This window comes from Pseudophryne corroboree, chromosome 1, assembly GCF_028390025.1.
Source record: "Pseudophryne corroboree isolate aPseCor3 chromosome 1, aPseCor3.hap2, whole genome shotgun sequence".
Classification (NCBI taxonomy): Eukaryota; Metazoa; Chordata; class Amphibia; order Anura; family Myobatrachidae; genus Pseudophryne; species Pseudophryne corroboree.
The window spans coordinates 1,230,228,835-1,230,251,466 of record NC_086444.1 but is presented as its reverse complement, the minus strand read 5'-3'; positions in this window follow the sequence as shown (position 1 = coordinate 1,230,251,466).

Below are 22,632 nucleotides of genomic sequence, written 5' to 3'. Positions count from 1 at the left end.
ACAAAGTTGGGAGGTATGGTGTACTGCATATATCTGTGCTCACACTGCTTTATTGTGGGGACTGGGGACCAGCAGTATTATATAGGAGAAGTTCAGTGCAGAGTTTTGCTGACCAGTGACCACCAGTATTATACGTTCTCTGCCTGAAAAATGCTCCATATCTGTGCTCAGTGTGCTACATATATCTGTGCTCACACTGCTTTATTGTGGGGACTGGGGACCAGCAGTATTATATAGGAGGAGTACAGTGCAGAGTTTTGCTGACCAGTGACCACCAGCAGTGCTGTAACTAGACATTTTAGCGCTGTGTGCAAGAAATGGTACCGGCGCCCCCCCATTATGAAAAACAGGGGCAGTGCGCGCCGCAGGCGCGCACAAAATATATAGGGGCGTGGCTTCATATGGAAGGGGTGTGGTCACACAATAATACCAATTCAGATTACGTTGCACAGTAGTCTCCACTATTCAAATTACGCCACAAAGTAGCGCCACTACACCAGGTAAAGCCCCTTTTATACATTACGGCAGAGTCCACCTTTTACACATTACAGCAGACAGAGTCCACTTTTTACACATTATGGCAGACAGCGTCCCCTTTTTACACATTACGCAGACAGCGTCCCCCTTTTTACACATGGCAGACAGAGTCCACTTTTTACACATTACGGCAGACAGCGTCCCCCTTTTTACACATCACGGCAGACAGCGTCCACTTTTTACACATTACAGCAGACAATTACGGCAGACAGCGTCCCCCTTTTCACACATTATGGCAGACAGCGTCCACTTTTTACACATCACGGCAGACAGCGTCCACTTTTTACACATCACGGCAGACAGCGTCCACTTTTTACACATCACGGCAGACAGCGTCCACTTTTTACACATCACGGCAGACAGCGTCCACTTTTTACACATTACGGCAGACAGAGTCCCCTTTTTTACACATTAATATATATATATATATATATATATACACATACATATATATATATATATATACATAAATATTTTGGGATGATGAGTATATCACTGCACATGATATGTTGCTGCTAAAATTACCTGTGCTGCATGTTTGCATCAAATCTTTTGCACTTTATTAAACACAGAAATATTCATTTAAAGAAATAGTGTGCTGGTCTATCCTAAGCGTGGTTCCTGTGAAGGTTCACTTGCATATGGACAGTACTATGTTATTTATCTGACCTGGCACCTAGCAAATAACCTGGAAGTGTGTTGCGACTCTATTTGTGGAAATTTATACATAAATATATACATATATGTATATATGTGTATATATATATATATATATATATATAAATAAAAATAAGCACAGCAGAAGAAGGGATTCATTCTCTATACAGCCCTATGCAGTGCCGCCCGCGTCCACCCCAGCCTGTAAACTGTAATACTGAAGCCCTGTCTCTTTTTTTTACCACCCCTCCTCCTGGCTCTTCGTCTTCTGTATAGTTTGGGCAGCTCCTGTTGCCGCTGCCCCCGTGGATCTTCTCCGCCTGGCTCCCGCACGGTCCCCGTTTTGGCGCTGACGATGTTGCAGGCAGGGCTGCCATCAGAAATTGTGGGGCCCGGGACTGACAAAATAGGCAGGGTCCCCTCCCCCTCCTGGAATATGCGGAAATAGGAGAGGGTAAGGTATAGGGGCAGGTGCAAAAGAGAGAAGAGGAATAGGGGCAAACTGAATAGGGGGAGACAGGAGAGAGAAAGAAACGGACACGGACAGATGGGGGAGAGAGGAGGAAAAGGAGATGTGAAGAGAAAGGAGGAATAGGGGGGAAAACGGGAGGGAGAGAGGAGATATAGGGTAAATTGTCATTGGAGGAATAGGGCAGACGAGAGAGAGGAGGAAATGGGGGAGATTACCCCCCAGTATCATCCAGTCACCCCCAAATTATGTCCAAGTGCCCCCCAGTATGCCACACAGAGCCCTTCATATTAATTATGACCCAGTGGCCAGTGCCCCCAGTATGCCACATGGAGTTTCCCCATATAATTATTGTCCCAATGAGCCCACCTCCCAGGGACAAATGCAGGATTTTCTGAGGAAGGTTTCAACTGACCAGCACACACACACACACACACACACACACACACACACACACACACACACACACACACACACACACACACACACACACACACACACACACGGGGCCAAAATTAAGTGAGTGTGATAGAAGCATATCATATTAGCCTCTCACCCCCTCACCATAGACCAGCTACATGACGGTATTATGAGCGAGGGGAGGGGCTTAGATCAAGTAGCCGCATGAAGCTAGTTTAAAAAGCATAGACCTGTTGGCAAGGAGGGGGTGTTTCTGATTACTCAGAAACCTCCCCCTTCGTACGCTAGTGTCTTAGATTACACTGCCTGCAGTCACTGGGGAAGAGGGAGGGGGCGCACAGCCGCACAGTGGAAGGAGAGGGACGGCTCTGAGCAGCGCCACCACCAATTAGTGCGCTGCTGCGGATCCCTCCTCCCCCTCCCTCCACGTCCTTCTCTCCTGCCTCTGGTGCTGCTGCTCCTCGCTGGCGGCTTGTAATGAGTCAGTTTGAGTCATTACAATGCCGCTGAGTAAATTAACGGGGATGCGTCCTGTTGCGCCTCCAGGGCGACTGCGCTGTGTGCCAGGCCCACCTGGCACACACGTAGTTACGGCTCTGACCACCAGTATACGTTGTCTGCCTGAAAAACACTCCATATCTGTGCTCAGTGTGCTGCATATATCTGTGCTCACACTGCTTTATTGTGGGGACTGGGGACCAGCAGTATTATATAGGAGGAGTACAGTGCAGAGTTTTGCTGACCAGTGACCACCAATATTATACGTTGTCTGCCTGAAAAACGCTCCATATCTGTGCTGCACTGTAGTATATAGTAGGAGTACAGTGCATAATTTTGCTGACCACCAGTATATAATATATAGGAGTACGGTACTGAAGGCCACTGCTCTACCTACCTCTGTGTCGTCAAGTATACTATCCATCCATACCTGTGGTGCATTTCAGTTTTGCACAGTTTGCTGACCACCAGTATATAATATATAGCAGTATGGTACAGAAGGCCACTGCTCTACCTACCTCTGTGTCGTCAAGTATACTATCCATCCATACCTGTGGTGCATTTCAGTTTTGCACAGTTTGCTGACCACCAGTATATAATATATAGCAGTATGGTACAGTAGGCCACTGCTCTACCTACCTCTGTGTCGTCAAGTATACTATCCATCCATACTTGTGGTGCATTTCAGTTGCGCGCAGTATATATAGTAGTAGGCCATTGATATTGATACTGGCATATAATTCCACACATTAAAAAATGGAGAACAAAAATGCGAAGGTAAAATAGGGAAAGATCAAGATCCACTTCCACCTCGTGCTGAAGCTGCTGCCACTAGTCATGGCCGAGACGATGAAATGCCATCAACCTCGTCTGCCAAGGCCGATGCCCAATGTCATAGTAGAGAGCATGTAAAATCCAAAACACAAAAGTTCAGTAAAATGACCCAAAAATCTAAATTAAAAGCGTCTGAGGAGAAGCGTAAACTTGCCAATATGCCATTTACAACACGGACTGGCAAGGAACGGCTGAGGCCCTGGCCTATGTTCATGGCTAGTGGTTCAGATTCACATGATGATGGAAGCACTCATCCTCTCGCTAGAAAAATGAAAAGACTTAAGCTGGCAAAAGCACAGCAAAGAACTGTGCGTTCTTCTAAATCACTGCCTGACCTTTCCAACACTGGACGGGAAGAGGTGGCGCCTTCCACCATTTGCACGCCCCCTGCAAGTGCTAGAAGGAGCACCCGCAGTCCAGTTCCTGATAGTGAAATTGAAGATGTCAGTGTTGAAGTACACCAGGATGAGGATATGGGTGTTGCTGGTGCTGAGAAGGAAATTGACAAGGAGGATTCTGATGGTGAGGTGGTTTGTTTAAGTCAGGCACCCGGGGAGACACCTGTTGTCCGTGGGACAAATATGGCCATTGACATGCCTGGTCAAATTACAAAAAAAAAATCACCTCTTCGGTGTGGAATTATTTTAACACAAATGCGGACAACAGGTGTCAAGCCGTGTGTTGCCTTTGTCAAGCTGTAATAAGTAGGAGTAAGGACGTAAACCACCTCGGAACATCCTCCCTTATACGTCACCTGCAGCGCATTCATCATAAGTCAGTGACAAGTTCAAAAACTTTGGGTGACAGCGGAAGCAGTCCACTGACCACTAAATCCCTTCCTCTTGTAACCAAGCTCCTGCAAACCACACCACCAACTCCCTCAGTGTCAATTTCCTCCTTCCCCAGGAATGCCAATAGTCCTGCAGGCCATGTCACTGTCAAGTCTGACGAGTCCTCTCCTGCCTGGGATTCCTCCGATGCATCCTTGCGTGTAACGCCTACTGCTGCTGGCGCTGTTGTTGTTGCTGCTGGGAGTCGATCGTCATCCCAGAGGGGAAGTCGGAAGACCGCTTGTACTACTTCCAGTAAGCAATTGACTGTCCAACAGTCCTTTGCGAGGAAGATGAAATATCACAGCAGTCATCCTACTGCAAAGCGGATAACTGAGGCCTTGACAACCTGGGCGGTGAGAAACGTGTTTCCATTATCCACCATTAATTCACAGGCAACTACAGACTTGATTGAGGTACTGTGTCCCCTCAGGGAGAGGTAGATCTTTCACATTTTGTGAACCGGGACGAACTTAGCTCAAAAATTCTCCAAAAGGAGCTGTAAACATCGTTATATTAATCTTTCTTTTCTTCACAGGTGCCACTGTTTTTTACATTTTTTACATTTTTTACATGTTTCTTATAAGTTTTTATAAAGTTTTTTCATAAGCTTTTTAGAAATCCCTATATATACATTTAATCTTTTCAGCGCTCGGTGCAAATATATTTTACTAGTATTCAATTAAACAAGAGCTGCTTAGACACACACAGCGCAGTTTTTTCTGTAAAAATTACTGTGTCCCCGGTACCAAATACCATCTATGTTCCATTTCTCTAGGCAGGCGATACCGAAAATGTACACAGACCTCAGAAAAAGAGTCACCAGTGTCCTAAAAAATGCAGTTGTACCCAATATCAACTTAACCACGGACATGTGGACAAGTGGAGCAGGGCAGACTCAGGGCTATATGACTGTGACAGCCCACTGGGTAGATGTATTGCCTCCCGCAGCAAGAACAGCAGCGGCGGCACCAGTAGCAGCATCTCGCAAACGCCAACTCGTTCCTAGGCAGGCTACGCTTTGTATCACCGCTTTCCAGAATAGGCACACAGCTGACAACCTCTTACGGAAACTGAGGAACATCATCGCAGAATGGCTTACCCCAAATGGACTCTCCTGGGGATTTGTGACATCGGACAACACCAGCAATATTGTGCGTGCATTACATCTGGGCAAATTCCAGAACGTCTCATGTTTTGCACATACATTGAATTTGGTGGTGCAGAATTATCTAAAAAACGACAGGGGCGTGCAAGAGATGCTGTCGGTGGCCCGAAGAATTGATTTCAACGTTGTGCAAGGTTCTGCAACCCTTTGAACTTGCCACACGTGAAGTCAGTTCAGACACTGCCAGCCTGAGTCAGGTCATTCCCCTCATCAGGCTTTTGCAGAAGAAGCTGGAGAGATTGAAGGAGGAGCTAAAACAGAGCGATTCCGCTAGGCATGTGGGACTTGTGGATGGAGCCCTTAATTCGCTTAACCAGGATTCACGGGTGGTCAATCTGTTGAAATCAGAGCACTACATTTTGGCCACCGTGCTCGATACTAGATTTAAAACCTACGTTGTATCTCTCTTTCCGGCAGACACAAGTCTGCAGAGGTTCAAAGACCTGCTGGTGAGAAAATTGTTAAGTCAAGCAGAACGTGACCCGTCAACAGCTCCTCCTTCACATTCTCCCGCAACTGGGGGTGCGAGGAAAAGGCTAAGAATTCCGAGCCCACCCGCTGGCGGTGATGCAGGGCAGTCTGGAGCGAGTGCTGACATCTGGTCCGGACTGAAGGACCTGCCAACGATTACTGACATGTCGTCTACTGTCACTGCATATGATTCTCTCACCATTGAAAGAATGGTGGAGGATTATATGAGTGACCGCATCCAAGTAGGCACGTCAGACAGTCCGTACGTATACTGGCAGGAAAAAGAGGCAATTTGGAGGCCCTTGCAGAAACTGGCTTTATTTTACCTAAGTTGCCCCCCCTCCAGTGTGTACTCTGAAAGAGTGTTTAGTGCAGCCGCTCACCTTGTCAGCAATCGGCGTACGAGGTTACTTACAGAAAATGTGGATAAGATGATGTTCATCAAAATGAATTATAATCAATTCCTCCATGTAGAAATTCACCAGTAGGTCAGGGACCTGAGATGGTGGATTCCAGTGGGGACGAATTAATAATCTGTGAGGAGGGGGATGTACACAGTGAAAGAGCATTAGAGTATAGCAGACCAGGAGGTCCAGGCAGACCAGGAGGTCTAGGCAGACCAGGAGGTCTAGGCAGACTAAGAAGTCTGCTATAGATAAAAGGAGCACAACACCAGAAAGGGTTGGTGCGGAACCCATATAGGCCATTATAGCTCAGGCTGAAGGAATTCGCAGCCGCAATTTTCGATTCCACTGGTCGCTCCGCACATAAGATTAGTTGCTTATGTGCAGAACGATTGTACCGCACGTAATTGTGTGCATTAGTTAGTAATTTGACCCAGTACCATTTGCGTACGCTAGAGGGGTCATAAACGCTATTTGTACATTCTAACGTGATTTGTGTAATTTTTTTTATTTTAAGGGAGGTTCGCTGGTCACTCGGGAATTCTCTAACAACCGATACTTGCTGGGGACTGGTAGGTCCAACACGCCCCAGTAAGTAAAGGTTCATAGGGGCCCTAGGTTGGGTACAGCAGCTCTGAGTCAGTGATTGCAGTACTGGCCAACGTGGGCGAGGAGTGAGTGGAGAACTCGGTAAACTTCGCCGCCGGCCTACCCCGGACATCTTGGTTTTTGTAAGGGTTCGCTGAAGACCCTGATTTGAAGGTCAGAGGTAGTGAAAGCAACACCTGCAAAAGATGGGGGCCAGTTGTTCAGGTAGGGGGCAATCAACCTCGGTTCGAGTTGATTTAGTAAACCGACCAATCGGGTCGGCAAGGTATGTAATGTGTGAGAAATACGGTCCACACACAGGTTTTATGCGATGAATGGGAAAGAATGACTGTGCATGACGGGGAGAAGTTCCCAAGAGTGGGCAGTTTTAGCCCAGATGTGTTACAAAATCTAAGGAGAAGGATATGTCTCATTAAATCTGCAAAGAGACGGATCAAATATTATGATTGTTTACAGTTATGGCAACAGGAAGGTGAAATACAAGGAGAATTAGCTTATACAGCTGACTCTCACTTTGGTAAGAGAAAAATGGCAACAAAGGAGAGGATTGTTACAGAGAATGGCACATTGGTGTATGATAAAAATGCACTTAGCAACTGTATTATAGATGATAAGAATAATTGTAATAAACGTAACGATGATAATTGTAATACTGTTAAATGTACAACTATTAACCCATGCAAGTTGCACCCCATGTTAAACTTCCCTCAGGATTACCAGCATAGAAAGTGAGCCCAGCACAATGTCGGCACCATTTCCAGCAGCCATCCCACAAGACATCCAGGTGGACGCGACCAAATCGGTAAAGGCAGTAATCAAACCCCCTAATGGAGGGTCAGGTGAGGTCGTGTCCACAGGTACGTACGGTGTTATATATCACTCACAAACAAATGTACCTCATATTGTAAGACCAACACAAGATGATGTAATTGAATTTAGTCCTATCAGGGTGATCACAGTCCCCAATGGGAAGACTGACGATCAGGGAATCATTCCCGTCAAGGACAGTGCAATGCGCCGTCCCTGGTCCCGGACCGAATTGAGATCAATTATGTCTGAATTTCCTGATCCTAGGAAAAAATCTAGTCGCATGTCAAAGGTTTATTAAAGAACTAGGAAACTCCACAGAACCCACCAACAAAGATTGGCGGACAGTGCTGAGGGCATGTTTGCCCTCCAGTATTGACTCTGCGAAATTTATTACTGATTGTCAATTAGACACAGAAGTACCTCAAACGGAGGAACACAATCAGGAATCTATTAAGCAGATCAACCGACAGTTGGGAGTATATTTCCCTGCCGTTGTCAAGTGGAACGAAATTTTCCCCATAAGACAAAACGAAGGGGAAAGTATTTCTAATTATTTCAATCGAGCACTGCAAGTAATGGCTAGAAACACTGGGATCACGGACATCAAGACAAATGTAAATCATAGAGAAGTAGCAGTATCTGTGTTAATGAATGGTTTAAAGGAAGTATTGAGAACAAGGGTACAGACCACCAACCCAAACTGGAGAAATATCTCGGTGGCCGCATTAAGAGAGGCCGCTATTGATCATGATCGGAATATCACCAGACACAGGGAGTCACAAAGTGATAAGTTAATGGCCGTAAGTATACAGGCCCTAACCACAAGACCACTCCAGCATAAGCCCCAAACCCCTGCGAGAAATTCAAATGTGGTAGTCTGTTACAATTGTCATAAAGAGGGACACTTTGCAAGAGATTGTAGATCAAGAAGTAGACCAAATTCATATAAACCCCCTAGACAAAGATATGAGCAAAGTTATGACACACCAAATTGTAATCAGGGATCACATAGGAAGGAGTTTGGGCCGCACCTGTAACATGCAATCAGGAAAGGTAATCAAATCAAGGTGATCATTAGGACTGATAGTAAGCCTGAGGTTACAGTTAATGAAATGGGAGGTCAGTTCCTTGCAGGCACAAGGACGGCCGGGTAGACGTTGTAATTTATCTGTAAAATGTTCTTTTCCCCATCTCTGACGTTCATCGGCAGGACCCAAATATCACATAGCTATTTGGTCCTTGCAGAAGTCTACCTAACCCCAATATGACCTACCAGCATCAATGTATCCTGGCCAGATACAAAGGGTAGGTATGGAAATACTGGTGGGAGAGACTATGCAGGGATACCATTGGACATGTAGATGTGACAGCCTGAGGGTGAACGGAAGATCTGATAATGTTTTTTTTTTGTTTGTTGCTTAATGAAAAATGTGATGAATTGTTCTCTCTCGTTTGTTTTTTTTTCTCACTCTCTTCTCACTCATGTTTTCATGTTTTAAAGATGGTATGTCACACATCAGTTGGACAAATGGTAATGCAAGATTTATTCTCCTTACAGAAAGAGCGCTGAGCTAGAAGAAATATTGTATCACCAGAATGTTTGGAAGACTGAGAGACAGCACCTTTGAGATGACAGCAGAACAAGAAGAACAACAAGACTAGAGAACTAATTATCGTAACAAGTTTCTCTCCCCCTCAAACTGTTTTCCTGTACCCCCATTACAAATGTCTCCTTTCTCCTCCTGTAAGATGGACTTGCCCCAGGAGACTGTGATATGGATTTTCCTGTTGACCATGATGTTGACCAGAGCAGTCTGTTTCGGTGAGAGTACCAGTGAGGTCGAGAAGGGATCCAGAATGGGTTTCTGATGACTAAGACGGAGGTGTAAATTTCCAATAACAACACAATCACCGAGCAAAGGCGAGTACCGAAAAACGGTCTAGCAGCCATGTTATTTGTAGACAATTGTGAAGGATTGTTAGCTGAAGAAAATTGCATCTGTAGGCATTGTGATAACCTAGTTGAGGATGGGTGCATCAAGAAATGTCAGTCCAGCTTTAACATTAATATGGATAGGCATCCATTGAGTGACTATCACTCCTTAGTGGGTAAAGTACTAAATCAGACAGACTGTTGGGTATGCTCTCAAGTACCCCAAGGCCATAGCAAATCAGGGCTAGTGCCATTCCCTTTAACGGTAGGGGAGGTACTTGAGCTAAGTGGTGGGAGGCCGGTGGACAGGAGGTTTAATATCTCCAGTCCTCCTAGTTTGAAGCTCCACCAATATCATGTGGATAGGTCCTTAGTGTGCTTTAACATTTCCAATCCCCGAAAGCCGGGAAATTGGGAAGTGTCATGGAGTAATCAGACCATGACATTCTCACATAGAGCCGACAGATTGCCTATAGACACCGAACTTATATGCCAGATAGCCGACCATGGAAGATTCTTCCGGTATAGGTACACTTTAGGAAGTAGGACCATACGAGTTGGAGAGGTATCACCAGGATACTGTGCACATGTCGTACAAACAGATACGTGTACTAAATAGATGGGAGAATTAGGGTTAGGAGATTTCATATGGAAAATTTGTAATATGGTTATGTCACACTCCGTCCCATATGTTCTCCCCGATGATGCATATTTCATATGCGGGAGGAAGGCGTATAAGTGGCTTGCCCCAAACTCAGAAGGGTTATGTTATATTGGAAAAGTACTGCCTGAGGTAATGACTGTATCCCACACTAAAATGAAAGATATTCACTGTGGTGCCCAAGCTCCTTACACTCACACTCATTACGAGCACGTCGTTAAACGGCACTTGATAGAAAGAACAGAGCATCCGGCCTCTGACCTGATCCATAAATCCACCGGGATTCAAGTCCTACTCGCGTTAGATATCACTCGTACCACCAGAGGAGTGATGAATTATAGATATATATCTGCGCTTGCAAATTTATTAGACAATATCACTGAAATGTATGATGACACATTCAGGTATACTGTGAGAGAGTTACAAGCCTACAAAACAGAACTGGTTCAGCATAGGATGATTCTCAATTATCTCACGGCTGTGACGGGCGGGTATTGTGTTACCCTAGCGATTCAATATGGAATAAAGTGTTGCACGTATATTACAAACAGCACCCGGTCGAGGTCATAGACCAAAAGATGGATGACATCTTACAATTAAAATGGGAGTTCCGAAGGAAACACAACCTCACCCTTGCTGCTGTGGGTAATGAGCTGACCAGTTGGGTGTCATGATTGAACCCACGAAATTGGTTCTCTGGTTTAGGAGAATGGGCCCAAGGTATTATCATGGATGTAGGGAAATTTCTTTTGTGTATTCTGGGTGTCATCATATTGGTCGGTCTGATATTTAGATGCGTTCGGGTTTTAACGAAGTGTAAACGTAGTGCCCGAGTGATGAGTTTAAGAAGTGAGGACACTGTAATAACCACGACTAATGTGATTTATGACCCAAAGATAGAGACAATGTTGTGATGAAAATGTGATTCCACGGTCCGTTTCTTTCACCCGTTTCTCCTTTGTTTTCCTCCAAGGTACAAAGACATCCGCTTGGAAGAAGAATTTGACAACCTTTTATACAGACTACTGATGGACAATGCCATAGACCCCCCAATATCCCTAGTGAATTTTAAACTTTACGATAGCCCAACACTTTAAAGATTGTAAGTCTATGGACATTGAGAAAGCTTTTTGCACACCGTTTATAGCAAAAGCATTGGGAGACTGCAGTCAACATGTACATCAAGACAAGAGACAAGACAAGACGTCAATCAACAAATGTATATTAAACTCACATAGTTTATCACTGCATTTACCATAATTGTTTCTTATCCTCATCTCTACAACCTTCAGGTAATGTCACACATAGTCGATAGGGAATATAGGCACAGATATCAGCAATCACATATCCCCCCATTCATGTATCATCAACTAAAATGTGCTCCCCCATTTTGTTACAACCAAAAGCCGAAGAGAGCTCGGTAAAGTTTGACAGCCCATCCACAGACCCTTAATACGGGATAAGAAGGAATTCAAATGTATACTTCGCAATACCTCGAAGCTTGATCTAAAACACGTACGGCACGATGATACATGACCCCTCAAACATGGACTCATACATACATACTTCTACTATCTCACTAGGTCATACCCTTTTCCCACCTTCTTCTCTCCTCCCCTACCCAATCATAGAAATGTATTTACATATGACATATATTTTTCTCTTTTTGAACTGTTTTAGGAAGTGGCAGTTATTGGTGACTGCCAAAGGGTGGACTGTCAAAGTCAGAAAAATATTGCGCTGCACGTTGCCATATATTCACCTCAGGCGCGTGCTCGCTGCACATGCACTTTCACTGGCGTGCGTGCACATACTCGCAAATGCGTGACGACGCTTCTATGAGCGTACGCTCGAGCGCATGGTATGTGCACTTACGGTAGAGTTTGTGCGCGTCTAGCGAGCGACTCAATCACTCATAAATAAATTCATATAGCAGGTTTTGTTGGTAATGTTCCCTTTAGTGATAACTGTAAGTTTGGTTAATGTAACTTGTTCACGGACTTAGGAATCCCTCTTTACGTGGTACAAAGGGTCTGATTAAGGTAGAACAGTTGTGTCTGGTACCTAACCGAAGAGTATTTTAATAGCAATAATCCGGTGTTGGTTAGGTACAGATTAATCGCTCCGGCGTATAGTTATGGCCATTAGTAGTTTCTGGACATTTCCTATATTTGCAGTTCATTGTCCATGTGTTGGAAATCCGGAGATTCCCTCCCACTTGAGCTGTTTGAAATAGCCACAGCCCACCTGTTCAAACTAACCTATGACCTTTTGTTATGATGCGAGGAGACATTCCTATGTCCAATGAACAATGAGATTATAGGTTCCTTTGTAGTATACTGTATGCAGGGTATATAAGATCAGCCATCCTGGGCAGCTCAGTCTCTCTCACTCCACAAACTGTTTTCAACTTGATTAACTGGGAGCTTGGTACCAGGAATATGCGCAGTGATCGTTCCCAGTGTGTGTAAGTAATTCTCTGTAATGATTCTCGCTCCTTGATTGTATTGGCCAAATTCTCTCTCTCTCTGTTTTAGTATAAGATTGTAACGTTATTGTCTATTTCTGTCTAGATATTCTGTTAGTATTATATGTTAGTATGTAGAGTATAAGCTGTAACTGTGTACCCCTTTTGATATATCTAAATCCTCGTTAGTAAAGGTGTAAGAACCTCAGCAGGGTGTCTGTGTCTCTCTAGCTAGTACAAAGGGTTCAGTGTATCTCAATTACAAACAGCCTTGCTTAAATATCCAGGTCAAGCAGTGGTATATCATTACAGTGTTACAATACTAAAGGTATACAGTATAATCATATTCTGTGGTTAAGGTTTATAAAGGTTACTATTTGTGTGTATGCTCGCTGTGGGTATTTCCGTACACCCAGCACATCGTGTGTACTTAATTTGCGTACCACGTGCAAGGTCTTCATACGCAAATAGCGTACGGAGTGAGTAGCATGTGCACATGGTTTAGCAGCCATTACGGCTACACGGTATTAATGTATAGCTAATGTTAAAAGGTAGATACTTGACTCTATCAGCCATTTTCACTCCAGCTGTGCAGCTTGTAAAGTGTGTCAGTCAAGGGTACTATGTCTGTGCTGTGTCCATCCAGGGGTGCTGTGTCTGTGCTGTGTCCATCCAGGGGTGCTGTGTCTGTGCTGTGTCCATCCAGGGGTGCTGTGTCTGTGCTGTGTCCATCCAGGGGTGCTGTGTCTGTGCTGTGTCCATCCAGGGGTGCTGTGTCTGTGCTATGTTCATCCAGGGGTGCTGTGTCTGTGCTATGTCCATCCAGGGGTGCTGTGTCTCTGCTGTGTCCATCCAGGGGTGCTGTGTCTGTGCTGTGTCCATCCAGGGGTGCTCTGTCTGTGCTGTGTCCATCCAGGGGTGCTGTGTCCATCCAGGGGTGCTGTGTCCATCCAGGGGTGCTGTGTCTGTGCTGTGTTCATCCAGGGGTGCTGTGTCTGTGCTGTGTCCATCCAGAGGTGCTCTGTCTGTGCTGTGCCCATCCAGGGGTACTGTGTCTGTGCTGTGTCCATCCAGGGGTGCTGTGTCTCTGCTGTGTGCATCCAGGGGTGCTGTGTCTGTGCTGTGTCCATCCAGGGGTGCTGTGTCTATGCTGTGTCCATCCAGGGGTGCTCTATCTGTGCTGTGCCCATCCAGGGGTGCTGTGTCTGTGCTGTGTCCATCCAAGGGTGCTGTGTCTGTGCTGTGTCCATCCAGGGGTGCTGTGTCTCTGCTGTGTCCATCCAGTGGTGCTGTGTCACTGCTGTGTCCATCCAGGGGTGCTGTGTCTGTGCTGTGTCCATCCAGGGGTGCTGTGTCTGTGCTGTGTCCATCCATGGGTGCTGTGTCTCTGCTGTGTCCATCCAGGGGTGCTGTGTCTGTGCTGTGCCCATCCAGGGGTGCTGTGTCTGTGCTGTGTCCATCCAGGGGTGCTCTGTCTGTGCTGTGTCCATCCAGGGGTGCTGTGTCTGTGCTGTGTCCATCCAGGGGTGCTGTGTCTGTGCTGTGTCCATCCAGGGGTGCTCTGTCTGTGCTGTGTCCATCCAGGGGTGCTGCGTCTGTGCTGTGTCCATCCAGGGGTACTGTGTCTGTGCTGTGTCCATCCAGGGGTGCTGTGTCTGTGCTGTGTCCATCCAGGGGTGCTGTGTCTGTGCTGTGTCCATCAAGGGGTGCTCTGTCTGTGCTGTGTCCATCCAGGGGTGCTGTGTCTGTGCTGTGTCCATCAAGGGGTGCTCTGTCTGTGCTGTGTCCATCCAGGGGTGCTGTGTCTGTGCTGTGTCCATCCAGGGGTGCTGTGTCTGTGCTGTGTCCATCCAGGGGTGCTGTGTCTGTGCTGTGTCCATCCAGGGGTGCTGTGTCTGTGCTGTGTCCATCCAGGGGTGCTGGGTCTGTGCTGTGTCCATCCAGGGGTGCTGTGTCTGTGCTGTGTCCATCCAGGGGTGCTGTGTCTGTGCTGTGTCCATCCAGGGGTGCTGGGTCTGTGATGTGTCCATCCAGGGGTGCTGTGTCTGTGCTGTGTCCATCCAGGGGTGCTGTGTCTGTGCTGTGTCCATCCAGGGGTGCTGTGTCTGTGCTGTGTCCATCCAGGGGTGCTGTGTCTGTGCTGTGTCCATCCAGGGGTGCTGGGTTTGTGCTGTGTCCATCCAGGGGTGCTGGGTCTGTGCTGTGTCCATCCAGGGGTGCTGTGTCTGTGCTGTGTCCATCCAGGGGTGCTCTGTCTGTGCTGTGTCCATCCAGGGGTGCTGTGTCTGTGCTGTGTCCATCCAGGGGTGCTGGGTCTGTGCTGTGTCCATCCAGGGGTGCTGTGTCTGTGCTGTGTCCATCCAGGGGTGCTGTGTCTGTGCTGTGTCCATCCAGGGGTGCTGTGTCTGTGCTGTGTCCATCCAGGGGTGCTGGGTCTGTGCTGTGTCCATCCAGGGGTGCTGTGTCTGTGCTGTGTCCATCCAGGGGTGCTGTGTCTGTGCTGTGTCCATCCAGGGGTGCTCTGTCTGTGCTGTGTCCATCCAGGGGTGCTGTATCTGTGCTGTGTCCATCCAGGGGTACTGTGTCTGTGCTGTGTCCATCCAGGGGTGCTGTGTCTGTGCTGTGTCCATCCAGGGGTGCTGTGTCTGTGCTGTGTCCATCAAGGGGTGCTCTGTCTGTGCTGTGTCCATCCAGGGGTGCTGCGTCTGTGCTGTGTCCATCCAGGGGTGCTGCGTCTGTGCTGTGTCCATCCAGGGGTGCTGTGTCTGTGCTGTGTCCATCCAGGGGTGCTGTGTCTCTGCTGTGTCCATCCAGGGGTGCTCTGTCTGTGCTGTGTCCATCCAGGGGTGCTGTGTCTGTGCTGTGTCCATCCAGGGGTGCTCTGTCTGTGCTGTGTCCATCCAGGGGTGCTCTGTCTGTGCTGTGTCCATCCAGGGGTGCTCTGTCTGTGCTGTGTCCATCCAGGGGTGCTGTGTCTGTGCTGTGTCCATCAAGGGGTGCTCTGTCTGTGCTGTGTCCATCCAGGGGTGCTGTGTCTGTGCTGTGTTCATCCAGGGGTGCTGTGTCTGTGCTGTGTCCATCCAGGGGTGCTGTGTCTGTGCTGTGTCCATCCAGGGGTGCTGTGTCTGTGCTGTGTCCATCCAGGGGTGCTGGGTCTGTGCTGTGTCCATCCAGGGGTGCTGTGTCTGTGCTGTGTCCATCCAGGGGTGCTGTGTCTGTGCTGTGTCCATCCAGGGGTGCTGGGTCTGTGATGTGTCCATCCAGGGGTGCTGTGTCTGTGCTGTGTCCATCCAGGGGTGCTGTGTCTGTGCTGTGTCCATCCAGGGGTGCTGTGTCTGTGCTGTGTCCATCCAGGGGTGCTGTGTCTGTGCTGTGTCCATCCAGGGGTGCTGGGTTTGTGCTGTGTCCATCCAGGGGTGCTGGGTCTGTGCTGTGTCCATCCAGGGGTGCTGTGTCTGTGCTGTGTCCATCCAGGGGTGCTCTGTCTGTGCTGTGTCCATCCAGGGGTGCTGTGTCTGTGCTGTGTCCATCCAGGGGTGCTGGGTCTGTGCTGTGTCCATCCAGGGGTGCTGTGTCTGTGCTGTGTCCATCCAGGGGTGCTGTGTCTGTGCTGTGTCCATCCAGGGGTGCTGTGTCTGTGCTGTGTCCATCCAGGGGTGCTGGGTCTGTGCTGTGTCCATCCAGGGGTGCTGTGTCTGTGCTGTGTCCATCCAGGGGTGCTGTGTCTGTGCTGTGTCCATCCAGGGGTGCTCTGTCTGTGCTGTGTCCATCCAGGGGTGCTCTGTCTGTGCTGTGTCCATCCAGTGGTGCTGTCAGGCCAGCGAAGGGATGCAGTGCAGGGAGGCGCTGGGACGTAGAGGCGCTTCCCCTGCTCTGCATCCCTTCCCTGCTGTGTATGGGACGGAAGGGGACGGAGCTAAACGGGATGGAAGGGGGCGCGGCTAAACGGGACAGAAGGGGCGGAGCTACACTGACCAGGCTGCTGTACCGAGGGAGACTGGCTTAGGTAAGTAGAGGGTGAGAGAGAAGTGTGTGTTTGTATATATGGTGTGTGTGTGTGTGTGTGCATACGGTGTGTGTGTGTGTGTGTGTGTGTATATGGTGGGTGTGTATGTGTGTGTATATATGTGTGAATTGTGTGTGTGTGTGTGTATATGGTGGGTGTGTATGTGTGTGTATATATGTGTGAATTGTGTGTGTGTGTGTGTGTGTGTGTGAGGTATGTCTGTGTACGCGCACTTTATGGATGGTAGTACTGGGGGGCATTACGTATAATTACGCTATTACTGGGGGGGGGGCATTACATGTAAGGACGCTACTACTACTGGGGGGGCATTTTGTGAAACAATGCTACTACTGGGGGGGCCATTACGTATAAGGATGATACTACTACTGGGGGCGCATTATGTATAAGGATGCTACTACTACTGGGGGGCATTACATATAAGGATGATACTACTACTGGGGGGCATTACGTATAAGGACGCTACTACTACGGGTGGGGCATTATGTATAAGAGGAATAAGATTGTGCTACATTGTGGTGTAATTTTAAATGGGGGTACTATTGTGTGGCCATGCCCCTTACTTGTGAGACCACACCCCTTTTCCCCGGCCTTTTCCCCGGCATGCCAAAGGAATATGGGAGGGCGCAAATTTATAGTTTGCAGGGGGGTGCCGAACACCCTAGCACCGGCCCTGGGTGCTATGTTGTCCATCAAGAATCTGCTGTGTCCAACAAGGGTCTGCTGTGGCCATCCAGGGGTGCTCTGCCCATCTAGGGGGCTCTGTCCTAGTGTCATACCGCAGCTTAATATTCATGCACATATTGGTGGTCATTCCAAGTTGTTCGCTTGTTAGCTGCTTTTAGCAGCTTTGCACACGCTAAGCCGCTGCCTACTGGGAGTGAATCTTAGCTTCTTAAAATTGCGACCGACGGATTCGCAATATTGCGATTAGACCTCTCTTAGCAGTTTCTGAGTAGCTCCAGACTTACTCGGCATCTGCGATCAGTTCAGTGCTTGTCGTTCCTGGTTTGACGTCACAAACACACCCACCGTTTCTCCAGCCACTCCCGCGTTTTTCCCAGAAACGGTAGCGTTTTTTGCACACACCCATAAAACGGCCAGTTTCCGCCCAGAAACACCCACTTCCTGTCAATCACATTACGATCATCAGAACGAAGAAAAAACCGTGAGTAAAATACCTAAATGCATAGCAAATTTACTTGGCGCAGTCGCAGTGCGATGCGAAGAAAAATACAGAGCGAACTCGGAATGACCACCATTGGGGGGTAATTCAGAGTTGATCGCAGAAGCAAATTTGTTAGCAGTTGGGCAAAACCATGTGCACTGTAGGGGGGGCAGATATAACATGTGCAGAGAGAGTTAGATTTGGTGGGTTATATTGTTTCTGTGCAGGGTAAATACTGGCTGCTTTATTTTTACACTGCAATTTAGATTTCAGTTTGAACACATCACACCCAAATCTAACTCTCTCTGCACATGTTACATCTGCCCCTCCTGCAGTGCACATGGGCCCTCATTCCGAGTTGATCGCTCGCTGCCGTTTTTCGCTGCACAGCGATCAAGTGAAAAAGCGGTAATTCTGCGCATGCGCATGGTACGCAGCGCGCATGCGCTAAGTACTTTCACACAAAAGTTTGTAGTTTTACCCATGCTCGAGCAACGTTTTTCAGTCGCTCGAGTGTTCGTAGTATGATTAACAGGAAGTGGGTGTTTCTGGGCAGCAACTCAGCGTTTTCAGGGAGTGTGCTAAAAAACGCAGGCATGCCAGCTGAAAATGCGGGAGTGGCTGGAGAAACGGGGTCGTGGCTGGCCGAACGCAGGGCGTGTTTGTGAAGTCAAAGCAGGAACTAAACTAACTGAGGTGATCGCAAGGTAGGAGTAGGTCTGGAGCTACTCAGAAACGGCATGACATTTTTCCTGTGCAGTTCTGCTAATCTTTCGTTCGCACTTCTGCTAAGCTAAGATACACTCCCAGATGGCGGCGGCCTAGCGTGTGCAATGCTGCTAAAAGTAGTTAGCGAGCAATCAACTCGGAATGAGGGCCAATGTGACATTGTAGGTTGTACCCCAATTTCATACAATTATTGTGACGCTGTAGGTCATACCGCAGTGCAACATTTATACAAGTATTGTGACACCGCAGGTCGTTCTTCAATTTCATACAAGTATTGTAACACTGTAGGTGGTACCGCAATGTAATACTCATACACGTATTGTGACACTGTAGGTGGTACAGCAGTGTAATACTCATACACGTATTGTGACACTGTAGGTGGTACCGCAGTGTAATACTCATACACGTATTGTGACACTGTAGGTGGTACCGCAGTGTAATACTCATACACGTATTGTGACACTGTGTAGGTGGTACCGCAGTGTAATACTCATACACGTATTGTGAGACTGTAGGTGGTACAGCAGTGTAATACTTATACACGTATTGTGACACTGTAAGTGGTACCGCAGTGTAATACTCATACACGTATTGTGACACTGTAGGTGGTGCAGCAGTGTAATACTCATACACGTATTGTGAGACTTTAGGTGGTACCGCAGTGTAATACTCATACACGTATTGTGAGACTGTAGGTGGTACAGCAGTGTAATACTCATACACGTATTGTGACACTGTAGGTGGTACCGCAGTGTAATACTCATACACGTATTGTGAGACTGTAGGTGGTACAGCAGTGTAATACTTATACACGTATTGTGACACTGTAAGTGGTACCGCAGTGTAATACTCATACACGTATTGTGACACTGTAGGTGGTGCAGCAGTGTAATACTCATACACGTATTGTGAGACTTTAGGTGGTACCGCAGTGTAATACTCATACACGTATTGTGAGACTGTAGGTGGTACAGCAGTGTAATACTCATACACGTATTGTGACACTGTAAGTGGTACAGCAGTGTAATACTCATACACGTATTGGGACACTGTAGGTGGTACAGCAGTGTAATACTCATACACGTATTGTGAGACTGTAGGTGGTACAGCAGTGTAATACTCATACACGTATTGTGAGACTTTAGGTGGTACCGCAGTGTAATACTCATACACGTATTGTGACACTGTAGGTGGTACAGCAGTGTAATACTCATACACGTATTGTGACACTGTAGGTGGTACAGCAGTGTAATACTCATACACGTATTGTGAGACTTTAGGTGGTACCGCAGTGTAATACTCATACACGTATTGTGACACTGTAGGTGGTACAGCAGTGTAATACTCATACACGTATTGTGAGACTGTAGGTGGTACAGCAGTGTAATACTCATACACGTATTGTGACACTGTAGGTGGTACAGCAGTGTAATACTCATACACGTATTGTGAGACTTTAGGTGGTACCGCAGTGTAATACTCATACACGTATTGTGACACTGTAGGTGGTACAGCAGTGTAATACTCATACACGTATTGTGAGACTTTAGGTGGTACCGCAGTGTAATACTCATACACGTATTGTGAGACTGTAGGTGGTACAGCAGTGTAATACTCATACACGTATTGTGACACTGTAGGTGGTACAGCAGTGTAATACTCATACACGTATTGGGACACTGTAGGTGGTACAGCAGTGTAATACTCATACACGTATTGTGACACTGTAGGTGGTACCGCAGTGTAATACTCATACACGTATTGTGACACTGTAAGTGGTACAGCAGTGTAATACTCACACACGTATTGTGAGACTGTAGGTGGTACAGCAGTGTAATACTCATACACGTATTGTGAGACTGTAGGTGGTACAGCAGTGTAATACTTATACACGTATTGTGACACTGTAAGTGGTACCGCAGTGTAATACTCATACACGTATTGTGAGACTGTAGGTGGTACAGCAGTGTAATACTTATACACGTATTGTGAGACTTTAGGTGGTACAGCAGTGTAATACTCATACACGTATTGTGACACTGTAGGTGGTACCGCAGTGTAATACTCATACACGTATTGGGACACTGTAGGTGGTACAGCAGTGTAATACTCATACACGTATTGTGACACTGTAGGTGGTACAGCAGTGTAATACTCATACACGTATTGTGAGACTTTAGGTGGTACCGCAGTGTAATACTCATACACGTATTGTGACACTGTAGGTGGTACAGCAGTGTAATACTCATACACGTATTGTGAGACTTTAGGTGGTACCGCAGTGTAATACTCATACACGTATTGTGAGACTGTAGGTGGTACCGCAGTGTAATACTCATACACGTATTGTGAGACTGTAGGTGGTACAGCAGTGTAATACTCATACACGTATTGGGACACTGTAGGTGGTACAGCAGTGTAATACTCATACACGTATTGTGACACTGTAGGTGGTACAGCAGTGTAATACTCATACACGTATTGGGACACTGTAGGTGGTACAGCAGTGTAATACTCATACACGTATTGTGACACTGTAGGTGGTATAGCAGTGTAATACTCATACACGTATTGTGACACTGTAGGTGGTACAGCAGTGTAATACTCATACACGTATTGTGAGACTTTAGGTGGTACCGCAGTGTAATACTCATACACGTATTGTGACACTGTAGGTGGTACAGCAGTGTAATACTCATACACGTATTGTGAGACTTTAGGTGGTACCGCAGTGTAATACTCATACACGTATTGTGAGACTGTAGGTGGTACAGCAGTGTAATACTCACACACGTATTGTGAGACTGTAGGTGGTACAGCAGTGTAATACTCATACACGTATTGGGACACTGTAGGTGGTACAGCAGTGTAATACTCATACACGTATTGTGACACTGTAGGTGGTACCGCAGTGTAATACTCATACACGTATTGTGACACTGTACGTGGTACCGCAGTGTAATACTCATACACGTATTGTGACACTGTAGGTGGTACCGCAGTGTAATACTCATACACGTATTGTGACACTGTAGGTGGTACAGCAGTGTAATACTCATACACATATTGTGAGACTTTAGGTGGTACCGCAGTGTAATACTCATACACGTATTGTGAGACTGTAGGTGGTACAGCAGTGTAATACTCACACACGTATTGTGAGACTGTAGGTGGTACAGCAGTGTAATACTCATACACGTATTGGGACACTGTAGGTGGTACAGCAGTGTAATACTCATACACGTATTGTGACACTGTAGGTGGTACCGCAGTGTAATACTCATACACGTATTGTGACACTGTACGTGGTACCGCAGTGTAATACTCATACACGTATTGTGACACTGTAAGTGGTACAGCAGTGTAATACTCACACACGTATTGTGAGACTGTAGGTGGTACAGCAGTGTAATACTCATACACGTATTGTGAGACTGTAGGTGGTACAGCAGTGTAATACTTATACACGTATTGTGACACTGTAAGTGGTACCGCAGTGTAATACTCATACACGTATTGTGAGACTGTAGGTGGTACAGCAGTGTAATACTTATACACGTATTGTGAGACTTTAGGTGGTACAGCAGTGTAATACTCATACACGTATTGTGACACTGTAGGTGGTACCGCAGTGTAATACTCATACACGTATTGGGACACTGTAGGTGGTACAGCAGTGTAATACTCATACACGTATTGTGACACTGTAGGTGGTACAGCAGTGTAATACTCATACACGTATTGTGAGACTTTAGGTGGTACCGCAGTGTAATACTCATACACGTATTGTGACACTGTAGGTGGTACAGCAGTGTAATACTCATACACGTATTGTGAGACTTTAGGTGGTACCGCAGTGTAATACTCATACACGTATTGTGAGACTGTAGGTGGTACCGCAGTGTAATACTCATACACGTATTGTGAGACTGTAGGTGGTACA